We start from the raw sequence: 16,351 nt of genomic DNA, 5'->3' as shown, positions 1-16,351 counted from the left end.
GTCAGACAGGGCGGGGGTCCCCTGCCTGCCATTAGGAGGCGCCCGCCACAGTGGTGGGCGCATCCTGCATCCCTAATATTGTGGCAGGCGGTGCACTCAGCACCGTCTGCCACAATGTTAGGGAGGCATGTTGTGCACTTCCATGCACAACATGGCAGGCACCGCGCGGTGCCTGCCATGTTTTGCATGGAACTGCAGGGCGGTACCATAGGTACCCCCCATGTGCACCCCCTACCCCCCCCCCCCGGAGTCCCTGGAGGCCCGCAACAGGCCCGCAAAGCAGACTCCGCATGCCTTGCCGCCACGGAAAGGCATTGGAAAATGCCCATTCTAATATGGCTGGCGGTGTCTGATAGACACCGCCACCATATAGAACCCTTTTCCGCCCAGTCGCAAGGCGACCGGGGTGGAAAAGTGGCGGACGGTCTTTACATCCGCCGCGGACCCCCCCCCAGCCATATAATATGGCGGGGGTCATTCCGGCACGGATGGCATGCGGATTGCCCCCGCCAGGCTGGCGGTGGCTACCGCCGGCCTTGCGGGGCGATCTGCCCGCCATCCTAATGGGGCCCTAAGTTTCCAGGTAGGAAACAGAGTTCTGGCCATCCACTGCCACATGGATGTTAATTCTGAGGGACAGACACTTCACATCCTCAGTGCACTCCTCAAGATGGTCTAAAGAGCGAGCAGCTCCGTGACTAGTTGTTGCATGTGCGCAACTCGGTTTACAGCTTTGCAAGTGTCTTCTCTGTGAGTGTGACCCTGTCAGAGAGCTTCCTATGGTCGTCGCAGGAGAGGCCGTGCAACAGCATACATTTTATTCCCAAGGGTTTCGTCAAGGTGTTTGTCTGCGGGGGTCTGTTACTGCAGATCTGCCTGGTGCCCCGGGTGTTGGAAAAGGTGTGTGACTTGGGCACAGCGATACAATCGGACCCAGCCCTGTGATCCAGCGGGTTACCACCAACAGGTAGTCTAACAACACATGCTCACCTGGGCCCATAAATTCATACACAACACACTGGTATTATCCGCTGGGGTCATGTTTTTATAATCCTCAAGATTAGTTGTCTCTAGTCCCTAACCAATGTTTCACTGATCTAAATTCCTTTCCTCTGGTCAATGGACCATTAGTTGGAACTAGTTGATGGTGAAATGACATAAGATTTCAATATACTTACACATTGGAGATGATCACAGAGTCAGATGTCTTTTAAAATGTTATCTTAGAGTAAAATTCATGTGAACCACTTACAAAGCACAGAACAAACTCTGTCTCTCACAGGAATGAAGATTCAAATAATCAAGCAAATACTTTCATTTATACTTTGCAATGACGCTGCAGGAAAAGGGAGAGGACAGAGAGAAAAGCATATAAGCTCATACACAAATGTAGAAATATTTACCCAGAATGGTGTGAAAACTAACTCCCAGCCCTAGGAATTTGGATGGGTCCCCCAGGAAAGATCTGATGAACAAAGGCTTCAGGACAAGAATCAGGACAGGACAGACAACCTCTCTATCACAGACGCTTGCGTAGTACCCCTCTCTGACACTATCTTCCTCCTCGAGATTCTTCTGTGATCTTCTTCTAAATTAATTTGCTTAAGATAATTGGTTCAGTAATTCGATTCTTCTTCAGTATCTAAGCCTGGGACTACTCTATGCTCTCCGACAGCATCCCGGCCTCTGGCATCTCTAGTCTCCAGTTTAACTTAACTAACTAAAAACTACCTCAATTATACTTTCCTGTATGCTAGTATCACCCATTAATGTTTCAAATTTATGAAACTCCTAACTCTGATTGGACAGGCAAGGGGAGGTGATCATCACACCATGCTTTATTTTATCATTATTTCTTTCAGTTCTTTGTTTAAAATCCCACCCCTTAAGTTGTACACATCAGTCTTTATTCCCACCAGTATTCACAATGTAATTGTCACATTTTAGAAGGAAAAAAACAGTAGTTCTCAGGGACTGTCTTTCCGGTTCCAAGAAAGTAGCAGTTTTCAGCCTTGGACGATGTTCAAGTTGACATGCCGTCTTCCATCTAGGCTGCATCATGCATGCATAGTAGAACGAGAGGGAATAGACTGTGGCTTAAGTCTGCAGACCCATAATAAGCACTATTGAAAGAGTCAAAAAGACAAATGTTAAAATAAAAAATAAATGATTTCACTGTATACCACCTATCTCTACTCTAATCCCATTTACTTAATATTATTCTTCCCGCATTAGCATTAGTAGAATAGCTGGAATTGGTTTTCAGCAAGCAGGTGGCAAGCATGTGAGTTTAAAGCGGCCATCTTGTTAGCTACTGCGCAAGTGCAGAAAGTTTCCCTCCAAGCATAGATACGTCATACTACGTAGGTATAGTAGACGCATGCGCACTAAAGAATTTCAGTTAGTGGCCATCTTAGCATCACTCTTGAGTTACTGGTTAGTAAAAAACAAATAGGCAAGTTCGTTCTAATACTCAAGTGTTGGGTGAATGCATGTTATTTCCACAACCCAGTTTTAATATGAGGTTAGTAGTTACATGAGAAGATTGAATCCGAGCAAGTCTCCTTTTTCACGAGACCTTGCTCCATCACCTGCCTGCAGCACAAAAAGCCTGACCATGAGGAGGGTCAAATGAGTGGAAGCGTTGGTAAGTGTGCCCAATGATGTGGGAGAGTGGGTGGCAGTCCCAGAAAGTATGTGGTGCCTGGGGGGCTCCCACTAGCCGTTCGTCGTCTCTAAATCTTCCTGGTATTGTTTCAGCTGGAGGCCAAGTCCTCAGCTGGGCGGCAAATAAAGAAGAGCCACCAGCCGCCTAGCAGATACAGCTCTTGGATTCCCCTTTCATTATTGTGGTGCTAGCGTCACTCGCCAACCATGTGGTGCCTCAATTATTTGGTGGCAGCTTTGATCCAAGGCAGTGGGATCCAGGCCCAGAGGCCCTCATCCTTCCCTCCGAGGGGAGCCAAAGCAGCCCCAGCAAGTCCTGCACCCGGTGCATGCCTGTCGTACAGGGGCCCTAGGTCCAAGGCAACCCCCGATCTCAAAGAGGTCTGCAGCAGCATGGGCCCCCTGGGCATTAAACTAGTTTTGGGGTTGACCGGGGGTACTAGTGGTCCACTGCTGTGCATGAGCGCTCGTAACTCCAGCGCCCCTGTGGGGGCCACAGCAGTCCCTCTTAGGCCCCTGCTTGAGTCTATCTCTGGGGCCGGAGATGGGGATAGGTGTAGAAGTTAGCAACAGCTCGGTCGATGCCGCAATGCAAGGTCCCCGGGCCGTAAAAGGCCTTGCTTCTCCTCTCGGGGCAGGGTTAGTCGATCCTCCCTCTCCTCCTCTGCACTGGACTGCAAGGGTCACTGGCAGGGTTTTATGCTGACCAGCGAAGCGTGTTAGTGGAGGATAAACCGGATTCGGCACTTAGCTAAGTGGCTAAACGTCCGCCATCTTGACTTCCATAGCCACGCATGACATAGATTGGCACGCATGGCAAGCAACCCATAATGCCATTTGCACAATTTAAGTAATCTGGTCCTTGGTCTCTACAATAAACTATATTTTCTACATATTTAAAAAAAAACACACATAAGTGCAAAAGGGCACTTTTTTTGTCTTTCTTTTGTTTTTGATCTATTTCACCACCACCTCGGCGTGGTGTTTCCATGGGAAATTGGCCAACACCGAAAAACCAACATTGAAAACCATCAGTCATTACATCTGCTCTCTAAGTAGCACAGGGCAGCTCCTACCTATGCTTGTCTTGCACCAAATGCACTACAGCACAAAAGACACAGATATGCAGCAAGAAAATAGAAACGTTGGAGAGCGGCCCGCTCATAAATTCAGCCCGAGGAGCAGCAGGGCACACTCTGACAGAAATCTTGCTTTCTTGCTAACCCGCTGGGAATAAAAAAAAACCTTCTGCTAAGAACTTCTAATTATAGCTCCAGCTAACTGCACCTGCCGCTTTCTATGCCAGGATTAATGCTAGGGTTTTTGAAGGGTGAGCCCATAAACTGCTTCCTGTAAAACATCATGACTTATTATAATAGTGCTTGTTATTTAAGCCACACACTCGAAGCCCCGAGTGAGAGATGTAATTTACCATCTCTGGTTTATGAATCTTTATCGGGATAGAAAGAAAAAAGTCACTCTCAAGAGCATGAGGTTAAACGTTCTGCTAGGGTGAAGAAAAACAGCTCCAGACAACTCAATTCTTTCACCTCCACCAGGGACTGACATGCAAGGATTCCTGGTCAAAATGTTTTTAATTCCTCTGTTGTACTAATGCTTTGTGTCAGTGAAGCGCGTTCAATATTGTATGATTTTGAGACGAACAAAATGCAGTTCTTTGACATCTGTCTATAATTTTTTTTAACAAGTATTGGTTAATATTGCAGCCTCTTCTATTTATTTATTTCAGTTGTGTTTATGTTTTTACTTACTTTGTATTACGTATGCATTTAGCATTTTATAAAGAGTTGCCCTATTATTATGGTGTCAGCATTCTGAACATTAAAACAAATTGTAGTGCCAGGCATCTCTTCCATTGGACAGTTATAGTTCAACTCTGTTTTATATTGGTTTGTTGTCAAAAATGTACACATTAGCACTTTCCGACTGACTCTATCAATTACACAGTGCCTTCATACCCGTCTTGGCTTATCATGGCTTAGAACATGAAACGCATAACTCCATCTCTACTACCCAGCAGTCTAATACTGGTGTCTACCCATTTGACCTTCACTCATACCGATTTTTTTAATATTCTACAACTGGAATGTATTTCTTCACAGGCTCATCTCTGAACCTTTTTGCAAGTTCAACTTCACTTATGTGAGAAACAGAGTTGGTGGCTGAGGGCGGTGAAACCATACTCAAGCAACGGGCACAATCCTTGTCAGGTTGAACCAAAAAAAGTCACTAAATTAACCTGTGCGCAACTCTGTGGTAGCTTGGCACGAAGGCAGTCAGGCTTAACTTAGAGACAAGTGTAAAGTATTTATGCAGCACACAAACAGTGATAAAGTAAAAACACAACACAAGAAAAATCCCACACCAATTTAAAAAAAATAGAGTACAATGTAAAAAAATATTTGACACCAAAAATGAAAAAAAAAAATCAACAGAACCAGTGTTATGCAATTTCAATCTTTAAAGGTAATTATGGCCCCTAAAAGCACAAAGAGCCACTCACAGTTATCTAGTCATAGGAGGTCAGGTGAAAATCACAAGTTCAGGGTGACCGCGGAGGAGTGTGGGCCAGGTACAGAGACCAGGTTCGTCTTACTGACAGAGTTACCTCCTCAAAGTCTGGTGGAAAGAGTCCAATTCGTGGTGGAGGAGGCCGCAAGGAGCAGGCAGTGTCAGAAATGGTCATTGCTGTAGCGCGAAGAGCAGGGCGGGCGTCACGGACGGTCATCACTGCAGTGTGAAGATCCAGATGGGAATCACAGACTGTCATTACTGACGTTTTGCATTGGCTGTCACCGTAGGCTGTCGATGCTGTAGCGTGAAGTTCGCATTTTGTTTTGAGGTTGTCACTGGCTGTCGGTATAGCGTGAAGAGGCAGATTCACCTACGCTTTGCGTTGGAAGACCTACATAAATTGCACAAACCATGAAATCTGTCTATTTCACAAGTTCACATGTGGAGAACATTTGGACATTTGTTGTAGCCCAATTTCACTCTAAATGCAAAATTTTAAAAACTGTGAATTGAGTCAATTCGCTTTTTGTAAAATAGTTTCACTTACCCCTAATTGTGAGTATGAGATTAGATTTGATGGCAAAAATTAAAGCATGATAAAGTGTTCTAGAAGGATTGCATCTGAAATGCACTGGCACGAGTAACACGTTTTCTGCAGTAGCTGTACAAATTAAATAGCTTTTTCTATTAGTCAGTCTGCAATCATTTGGTACACTCAAGAATGTTTCACCTTATGTAATAGCGGTGAATGAGTTTTGAATGCAGTTAATAGTGCTGGCTGTTTGCCCCTTCTCATTTGTGACTGGGCAAAGAGGTGCAGAAGTTCCTCTAAATGAAAATACATGCTTAACAATCCTCGAAAGCTTCGCATGCCATAACATCCAACATGGTGCCAAAGAGGTTTTGGCACTGGAAGAGCAGCTTCAGAAGTATACTTTCTGCAAAACATCAGGCTGATAATTGCTCATTCAAGCATGTCTTCCTGGCTTCTACATATGCTTCTGCTGCCAACACCATACCAAACATCAGTCTGGCAAGAGATCCAGCTATTCATGCACGAGGGCAGGACATTATGACTTAGACTTCTTTGTTACTTTCAGATTGCTGTTATTCAGCATTTAGATCACGCCCTTTAATTAATGTCTCCTTTATCCTTCATGTATTTTTGAATATTTTTGGGTGACTGTCAATGGGTTTACACCAATGTTATTTGCAGCTTTTTGTATTTTTTTCAGTTGATTTATTTTATTGGAAAAGGACCTAGGAAAAATTCCTATCCAATCTCCTTGTTATCATTTTTCTTTCACCTCCTTTTTAAATCTTCTCACCTGTTCCCTGCCTTTATTTTGCTCCCTTGAGGATTCTGGTGTCGATTCCATCCCTTCTTTTTTCCACCTTACACCAATCCACATTGGAGGTCCAAACACCATCCACACTTACTGTGATGTAACCAACATATGATTCTGCATGTGATACTCTGCCCCGTTGTACAGCTCAATTTGTTGCATTTCTGCAAATGCAGTCATTTTTCCTAGGGACCATACACAGTCCATGCCGGTAGGAGTGGCGGGATCAGGTGGGGGGATTTCCAAAAATGACGAGGTAAAATAATTATTTATTTAACTTCAACTCATGGTCGTCTGTCAAATCCCATCCCCCCCAACTCGGCCCCACCGCTCTTACCTGCACAGACCGCGGCTGCGGGGGACTCACAGGAAACAATAAGCCGAAAAAGTTACTACCAAAAGTGGAGTAGGGCAGTATACCTTGATCATTTGACTACTGTACACCTGCAGCTATGATATCACTTTGTAAAATCTGCATACTTAATTTCGGACTGTTGATTTATGACACAGATGTTTTCGTGGCCGAAAGATACTGTTCAGGAATGTTGCAGTGTGTTGTCTTTCAACTAAAAACGAATGTGACTTAAACCAAATCAAAGTGTTCATGAACTACATGGGAAAGCTTTGACAACTTAAAGCAGAAGTTTGGAACTTGCCACATATGAGTTTGTCAAATTCATGCTTGAAGATTTCTGGGGATGGCTCAAACTTTTTTAATACTGGATTATTGGGCATTTCCTCCTCTACTGCCACTGATTGATGACCAGCTAAACTAAAATCCGAAATCGATAGGTGAATCACTGGCTCTAAACCTTCTGAATGATATATGCAAAACAGGAACCAGGAACCCATGATTAAGCTTCGGTTCTTCTCTCATTGAGTTAACATCTTGCAATGATAGTGTAAAAAAATGGGCTGCATAAGGATTTGCTTGAAGACAAGTAGACTCGACTCTGTGTCCAGATATGCTTGGCTATAAGAGAATGCTGTTGAGTCTTCCTGAACTCTTTACAGAAGTTTCCACTACCTTTATGGCCACAGCTGACATAGATACCTTCTCTACAATGCAGGTCTGCTGAAGTAAGTAGGATGCTGCAGCAGTCAACAATAAAGACCCCTGACACAGCTGCTTCTTCCTTATGTGGTATTGTCTAAGCCTAAATGCTTAATGTGGAGGAGTTTGAGAAGACTCAGTTTGTGATGAATTGTTAGGATGTGAATATACTGCCTTAGTCCTGTGATTCTTGTTTATGTTCACAGTTTTTCACACATCCTATGAAATGCCCCAATAATAAAGACATCTTGCTGAGGGGGCGTTGCTTGGCGCCCGAGGAGCATGGCGGCGCTCGGGTGAGGCTCTCCGGTGCGACGCGGAGGTTTTGCCCTCGTTGGTCATATTACGCGAAGCTGTCGTGCTCCGGAGGTCGCTGAATACCTTCTGACTTTCATTGTTTGCTTCGCTGCCCCTCAATGTAATTTTGAAGCAGCTTATTTTCATGATTTGAATTCTTACGAGTGGTACGCGTTATTGCGGACTCCATCTTAAGTCTTCTCCCGACTCATGGAGCTTCGTGTTTAATGAAGCACTGATTGGTAATTATTTTTGTTTGTACACATTTTGACATGGAATCCTCTCTTAGCCTCTTATATAAATGGTACATTGATGCGGCTATTTTCTCCTTTGTGCTGTTTTATGACATCGTTATCAGCAACTTGAGGAGATTATTTTCTTGGCAGCCATTTTGTGGATTCCTATAGTTCGCTACTTGCCATATTGAAGAATGCTGCTACTCTGTTGTTATGCTTCTTCAACTGAAGGTCTCCTTATCTAAGTCTGAATAGGCAGTCTCCTGCTTATTATTTTTCTTGAGAACTGTTCTTCTCTTAGGATTTATGGGCAGATTGAAGAGGACGTTTTCCACACATCCTAAGGCAAAGCACATTTTTATTAAAAATTCAAAAATCTTCACTGAATTCTCAAAGTTAGAAGATTCTCTTTCATCCTTACTGGAGAGCTCTACGATAACCATGGAGCCTGATCAATCAGGGAAAACAAATACTAAACGCTTAAAAATAGACCCTCCCTCTCTGCCTAAATCAGCTTCACCTGTATATATGGAGTGGTTGTTGGAAGAGATTAGAGCTTTGCGCCCATTTATGGAGGAGACTAACACCAAGTTACAAATCCTCAATGAGATCTGGTCTAAACTTGACACACGACTCTGCACAGTTGAACACAGCATATCCTCCTTAGAAGAAACCACCGCTAATGTTTCTCAGCTTAAATCTCAAGTTTCTACACTCCAGCGACAGGTGGAGGACTTAGAAAACAGCAAAAGGCGGAAAAATCTTCGTATTTATGGTTTGGTGGAAGGGGCGGAAGGTACAGATCCTCTGGACTTTTTCAAGACTTTTCTTCCCAAGTTGCTTCATATGCCAGACTCTACAATCCTCAACATCCACCGTGCGCATAGACTCGGCCGTGTTCCTTCGAACACTTTCTCTTCGCAACACCCAAGAGGAGTCATTTTATACTTCCTAGAGTATACAGGCCTGCTAAAAGTCCTGTCAGCGGTCAAGACAGCTCAACGCACCACTTGGTCAGGTTTGACCTTATTTTTTGCCCAGGATTATGCTAAGGCTACTGGTAATAGGCGTAAGGCTTTTCTAAATATGAGATCTGCTGGGGGCCCGTTACGGCCTCCTTCATCCGTGTCTTTTTAAGGTTACACACAAAAACAAAACAACAGCGTATGAAGATCCATTGCGCCTACAAAGATCAATAAACTCTTGCACGCCGGACACTATGGATTTTTCAAGACCTTCATCATCGCATAATATTGAACTTATTGAATGTTTTTTTACAGGTTTATCATGTTTGTACCTTCGGTACAGCACGGTTCATCATATGAGTACTGCTTTTTGGATGTAGATAACATTTAATGTTCAGTATACCTTGGTGTACGTTTGGTTATCTTCTTTGTTATACTGATCTCTATTTCAGTACTGGTGTTGCTGATTTGTTCTAATCTCTGTTATTCTTCGCCTTTACAGACCCTCCTGTCTATATGGGTTGATTGCCACCTAGTCCTCCATAAAGCCATACCCAGAGTTGTCGCGTGGTCCATGTGGTCCCATCCTCCCCCTTGACCTTTTGACGTTATCCTGAACCTTCCTTGTGTGGGTATGTTATCCATTTACCTTTGTTTGTTATCCTCTTTTTTTTCTTCTTTATTTCCCTTGTAATTTCCCTTTCATCTTCATGTCAGATATTACTAAAATTCCTTTTTTCGTGTTTTCATACTTTTTTCTTGCATATATTTCTTTCCTGTTTCTCCCTTTATTTTAATCCCTTTTCATTTTCAGGTGTCTTTTTTATTGACATCCTTTCCCTTCTTTAGATATCCTCAAATAGCTTGCCATTACTCACCTTGCTTCTTATATTTTTCTTCTCATTCATTACTCATCTATTGTGTCAATTCACCCAAAGGTTTCTCGTATGTGTTCTATTGTTTGTTTTTATTGACTCTTTCACTTTTATACTTCTATCATGTAGTTAGATTGCTCATTTCTAAGAGATTCCTTTTGCTGTGTACTTTCTAATATTGTTTCATTGATTTGGATTGTGGTTACTCTACTTTTCCATATATTCCTTATTTTGACATGTCATGTTGTTAAAATTAGTCTCCTGGAACATTAGAGGCTTAAACTCTCCTATCAAAAGACAGAGAGTCTTAACCCGCTTAGCTAAATAAGAGGCTGTCATAGTGTTTCTTCAAGAAACTCATCTCACAGAAGCTGAATCACTAAAACTAAAAAAGGGTTGGGTGGGGGCAGTTTTCTTTTCCCAAGGTGATGGTAAACGTAATGGAGTTATGATGATATGTCATAAATTGCTTCCTATTAAATGCATATCACTGGAGTCTGATGCAGACAGACATTTGCTAAGTGTTAAACTATTAGTGAAGGGTGCTTCAGTCTCATTTCTTAATGTTTATGCTCCTACGGGTGATGATTCATCTTTTTGGTCCTCATTAGCTCAGTGAATTACCCCATGTATAGAGGACAATTTTATCTTAGCGGGTGACTGTAACCAGATTCTTGACCCATTTATAGATCGAAACTCCGAGGTTTCATTCATACCCAATAAACCTCATAAATCTTTTGTTCATGCTATCACTCAACATAAACTCCTAGATGCGTGGAGATTATGGAACCCTGTTACTAGAGAATATACTTTTTATTCCCTCGTCCACCATACTCAGTCACAAATTGATTACTTTTTTGTTTCCCACAACATAGCACAATTGCTTATTAATGCAGAAATTGGTGCAATATTATTATTGGATCACGCCTCCATCTCAATTAACTTGGACATATTACCCAGGGTTAATGCCTCCCGAAGTTGGCGATTTAATAATACTCTTCTTCTGGATCAAACATTCACCTCTTCTTTCAACACTTTCTTTAATGAATATTTTTCACTAAACCAAAATTACTTTTTATCTTTCTCGACTATTTGGGATGCCTTTAAGGCTTCAGCAAGATACTTCAAATATTATGTGGCCATGAAACGCAAAAAGGCACGCAATCGCACCAACACTCTTTTTCAAGATATAAAGAGACTGGAGCTCTCCTACTATACATCTAGTTCAAAAGATGTTCTAAATGCTCTTATAAAGGGAAAGTTACAGTTTAATAATGAATCAACAGACAGTGCCTCACTATACCTATTGAAATCTAGCGCAACATTTTATGGAGGTAAAAATAACGCAGGGAAGATTCTGGCTAACTATTTGAAAACTAGAAATAATAAACTAAACATAGAGTCTATCTATGTTGGAAACTCTGTCTTAAAATATAAAGACCCATACATTTTGCATTAATTTTCTTTGTTTTACAAATGACTGTATTCCTCGAAAACAACTACCACAGACCAATCATTGTCACAATTTTTCTCCACTATACAAAAATCTCAACACACTCCTCCCAACTTATCTTCCTTAGAATATGACCTAACACAACAGGAACTCTTGGATGCACTCCAACATCTCAAAAGAGAAAAAGCACCTGGGCCAGATGGCTTCACTGTTGAATTTTTTCTTCATTTTTAGAAATTGTTACTACCTAAACTATATCTCCTGATAAACTCCTTTTCCTCTAGGGAAAACTCAGTTGGGTCCTTTTCAGAAGCACACATATGCCTTATTCCTAAGGAGGGTAAAGATTCTAAACATTGCAAAAAGTACAGGGCCACCTCTCTTGTCAACATTGATTATAAAATTTTCTCCAAAGCACTAGCTCTTCATTTAGATTCCAATTTGCCACATTTATTGGGTGAGGAACAATCAGGCTTTGTCAAGGGATGAGTTATTACTGACAATACCAGACTCCTTTTCAATATTCTTTCCAAAACTTCACATCTAAAGCAACCACTTGCAGCAATAGCATTGGATGCGGAGAAGGCGTTTGATAGAGTTGAATGGCCCTACTTATTTTTTACCCTTAGATGGTTTGCTTTTGGCCCTAAGTTCATTTCTCTAATTTCCCTTCTCTACTCTAACCCTCGAGCTGCTGTTTGCGCTAATGGCTTAATCACCCCATTTTTTGATTTAGGCAGAGGAGTAAGTCAAGGATGCCCCCTGTCCCCTTTTCTTTTTAATTTAGCTCTGTAACCCTTTCTTTAAAAAATCTGTCAAAATCCACGTGTTCATGGCTTTGGAACACCAACATCTCATATTAAACTTGCAGCTTCTGCCGATGATATCCTGCTGTTTATTTCAAGACCAGATTATTCGATTCTGGTGTTTTTGGCAGAGGCACAGTCCTTTTTCTCAATCTCTAGATATAAATTGAATATTGACAAATGCAAAATTCTGCCTCTTACTAAATACACTTTCAAGGTGCATTATGCCTCCTCCAATTTCACATGGAGCCCCAATCATATTAAATATTTAGGGTTACATTTCACACCTTCAATACCTGGAACAGTGGCTTTATGCAAGAGCAAATGCACAAAAAAAATCAGAACTCACAATTAAATGGCACCTCTTTACTTATCTTGGTGGGGTCATCTTGACACAATAAAGATGATGCTCTCACCTATAGTATTGTCTACCATTTCCAATATCCCACTACCTTTCTCTATGAAATTGTTTAAAAAAATCAATTCCTTCCTCTCCTCCTTCTTCTTACGGAGTAATAAGTAATCTTGTGTATCTTTTTCCAATTTTCCCAATTTTTCTGCATACCAAAAAGCATTCCTTTTACATCAGGCTTCGTCTTGGTTGCTTGATTCCATAGAAGAATGTCCTCTGTGGACATTAGTTGAACATTAATTTATAACCCCTTTTTCTTTTAAGGAACACCTTCCCCTCTCTCGTATACCCCAATGCCTCTCAACTCCTATAATTAAACTTACTTCTAAGCTTCTAGGCTCATTTTCTCCTTCATACCACGAGAATCTTGATCCTTTCCTTAGCTTAACTAGATGGCATAATAAATCTTTGTTAATACGTAATAAACCCTTCTACTGGGAAACTTGGAGACAAATACGTTTCATCTGGATTTATCAATTATTCTCACAAACTGAGTTTATACCCTTTCCTACACTTAAGCATTTATTTGGTTTACCTGCTTCATTCCACTCTACATATATTCTCCTTAAACAAGCTGTGCTAGATGCACATGCTCTATTCACTAACACATCTACCAATACTTGTATTTCAGATTTATCCACACACCTATCCATCCTGCTATGTACCTTACCCAAAGCATCCACTATTTATAACGTTTTAAAATGCACAGACAAAGTTAGACAAAAACCGAAAATAGAAACTCCTTGGGAGCAGGATTTTAGTACATGTTGGTCAATCTCTCTGTGGCACAGGATTTGGTCGAAGCTACGAAAATCTTTGATGGTGGCTAACATAACACAAACACTATTTTTTGTATACAACATGCTTTTATGAACCCTGAGTAATTTAAGTAAACAATTTTCCACTGTACCAGATACTTGTTGGACATGTTTGTCCCCAAATGCTTATTTGTTTCATATGTTATTCTCATGTTCACTTTTGCATAGTTTTTGGTTTCAGATTAACTCAATTTTTGGTATCAAATGTTCTTTTTCATTCACTCATATATTTTTGTTTAGTCTTTCACCTATATGGAGCAACCTTACACTTGATGTCAAAATCATTGATCTCTTAATAGCAGTTGCTTTTCAGCAAATTACTAGGAATTGGAAAGACGTCACAAAAATTTCTTATAAAGCTTGGTGGTATGCTATTTGCCATAATCATAGATTAGATACCTCCTTGGTTTATCCTTTACACATGGCTATGAAACGCAATCTATTATGGTCACCTGTTACCTCATTTTTTGACACAAGTGAAAAACAGTTTTCCTCATTACAACTCTCTCAACAAGAAGTACTTAAGCCTCCATGAACGTTCTAGAGGATCTTTTATGTTTTTACTTCAATATTTTCCATATTTCTTCTTTCCCATTTTATTTCCATCATTTTCACTCCTCAATCCAATTCATGTATTATTGCTGGAGTAAATATGTGACGTAATGTTCAATGATTATTGTTATATATTGTATAATGACACCCTTATTCTTTCAATAAAACCTTTTCTGAAACTTAAAAAAAATACATCTTGCTCTAAATATTCACTGTTACAACATGCACCGCTGATGTCAATGCATTAATATCACTGTAGGAAAAGGAACTTTCCACTGCCTTCTCTGACAAGTCAACTGTGATGATGCTAATATATGTGTGTGGTGTGTATCCAGCTCGACAACGCGCAGCACAAACCTGCTATACCACAAGGTGTGCTTAGTTGTTCCACAGTCATAGGATCCTCAGCATTCACTATCCCTGTTAGTCCTGCACACAATATCAGTGGCCTGTCCATTGCACTGATGTCATCAGGATATCAGAGTGGAACTGTTTTACATTCTCTGGGTTTAAGCTGTGATTACACAAATACAAGCTGTTAGACCTGTCTGACCTTTTGGGTAGTCCCTCTAATTTATTATTTATTTTGTCCCCTTTTTGCTCCTCATGCCTTTATTTATTTTTGTGTTCACTAGATTTTTCAAGGTGTTGGTCTAGGGGATAGGTGCTCTTTCGCCCTCATAATTTTTCACCTCAGGCCTAGAGGCCTTTCCTGATAGGAATTTCCTGGGAGTCACAAAATGGTGGCTACCAACTGTCATAACTGACATACCTGGAACCTGTCCCATAGGATAGAATAGGGCATTCCAGAACCTTCTGGTCCCTTCTGGACCTCTGAGGGTCAGCCTATATAAGGCGGAATGCTGGACAGCCATTTTGTCTTGCCAGTGAGGAACAGCTAGAGTGAAGGCTGAGGTCTGGAAGGGGTAGGGTCCTTAAGGGTGGACTGCTCTACAAGGGTTGCCCTCTGTCTGGGTTCCCCGCCCCCCATTCCTGCTGTCCTAGCCAAGTTAGTTTCGTCCTGCTGACCCTGGTCAGGGAGGTGCCCAAGTTAGGTGAAGGGGTCAATCCCAGTGGTCTGTGGAGCTGCGGAGATCCCTGCTGTGGGAATCAAACAAGGAGTTCTCCTGTGCACCTGTTCCTGTCCAGTATGGAGGGTTAGTGGATTACTGCTGTAACTGGAGATCTGGGGGCGCAAATGTGAGCGATTCCACCTCTCACCCCCTCTCTCCATGGTGTGAAGCAGGTTCCTGCCCTGCGTGACGCCGAGACCCCCTTACCGGTGTTTGGTCCTGCTGCGTGTGAGCAAACCTTCCCCCTCGTGAGGAGAAAGAGTGGGGTGACGGGGTTATTGGGGCTGAGCCGTCTTCCCTGGTTCCGCCGTGAGCGGGACCCCTGGGGCGCTGATCGCGCTTCCGTGACAGCGCTGCTTAAAGAAAGAGAAAAAGGGGGCAAGCTGTATAGTGCCCGGCGCCACTGCGCATATTCCAAGTTGAACTGGTGATCCATCACAGGAGGGGCCTAGGACCGAGCAGGCCCGCTGCGGAGCCACTACCCGCGTCAGGCAGGCGGAGCAGACTCTGTTGGCTGGTCCGCTTACTCCCCGCACATGCGCGATTGCGTCTTCACGGGGGAAATCCTGTCAGCAGCCGGTGAGGAGATCTTCGGGGAGCAGCCGCCGAGCACCGGCTTCCCGCTTAAGCGCTGAGAGCGACATCAAGGCGGGCCCGTGCTTCTCTGAGAAGAGAGGGAGCGGGGCGGCCCGGTTTCCAAAGGAGAGCGCACTTCAAGCGGAGAGGTGCGACTGGTGTGTCCTCTTTCCCTGACTCCGCGCTGACGAGGAGGAGGGGACGAGGGGCCGCAACTTCGGCCGGAGGAGTCTGAGTCCTTTTGTCTTTTCCCCTCCCAGCAAACGGAGACACCGGCCGGTGGGCCCAACATAAAACAAAGTAAGGAGAGGTCGTGAGGGGGAACTTGGAGGCTTTAGCGTCTCTCTTAAAGGAGCAAAGACTTCCGGTTGGCTATATTAGGATTGGGCTAGTGCTGGGTAATGCCCATCTAGGTTCTTGAAAGGATCTTCTGAAACTTAACTTTGAATGTAGGATGTTCCCCGTTTTGTGATTAAATAACTATATTCCAACCTCCCCTTGCTTAGAGAAACTAAAGTGAGTGAGGCTAGCCCATTCTTCTGGAGTCAAAGGTGGAGAGGGGGTAAAGGTATAAAACCCTTCAGAGGAGTCAAGTCTAGCAAAGTTTGGAGACTAATGTAATGTGCTGTTAATGCTGATTAATGACATCATTTGGCAACTTTAAAAATCTTAATAACTTCATGGAT

This window comes from Lissotriton helveticus, chromosome 11 (genome assembly GCF_964261635.1).
Source record: "Lissotriton helveticus chromosome 11, aLisHel1.1, whole genome shotgun sequence".
NCBI lineage: Eukaryota > Metazoa > Chordata > Amphibia > Caudata > Salamandridae > Lissotriton > Lissotriton helveticus.
Note: the sequence above shows the minus strand (reverse complement) of the source record.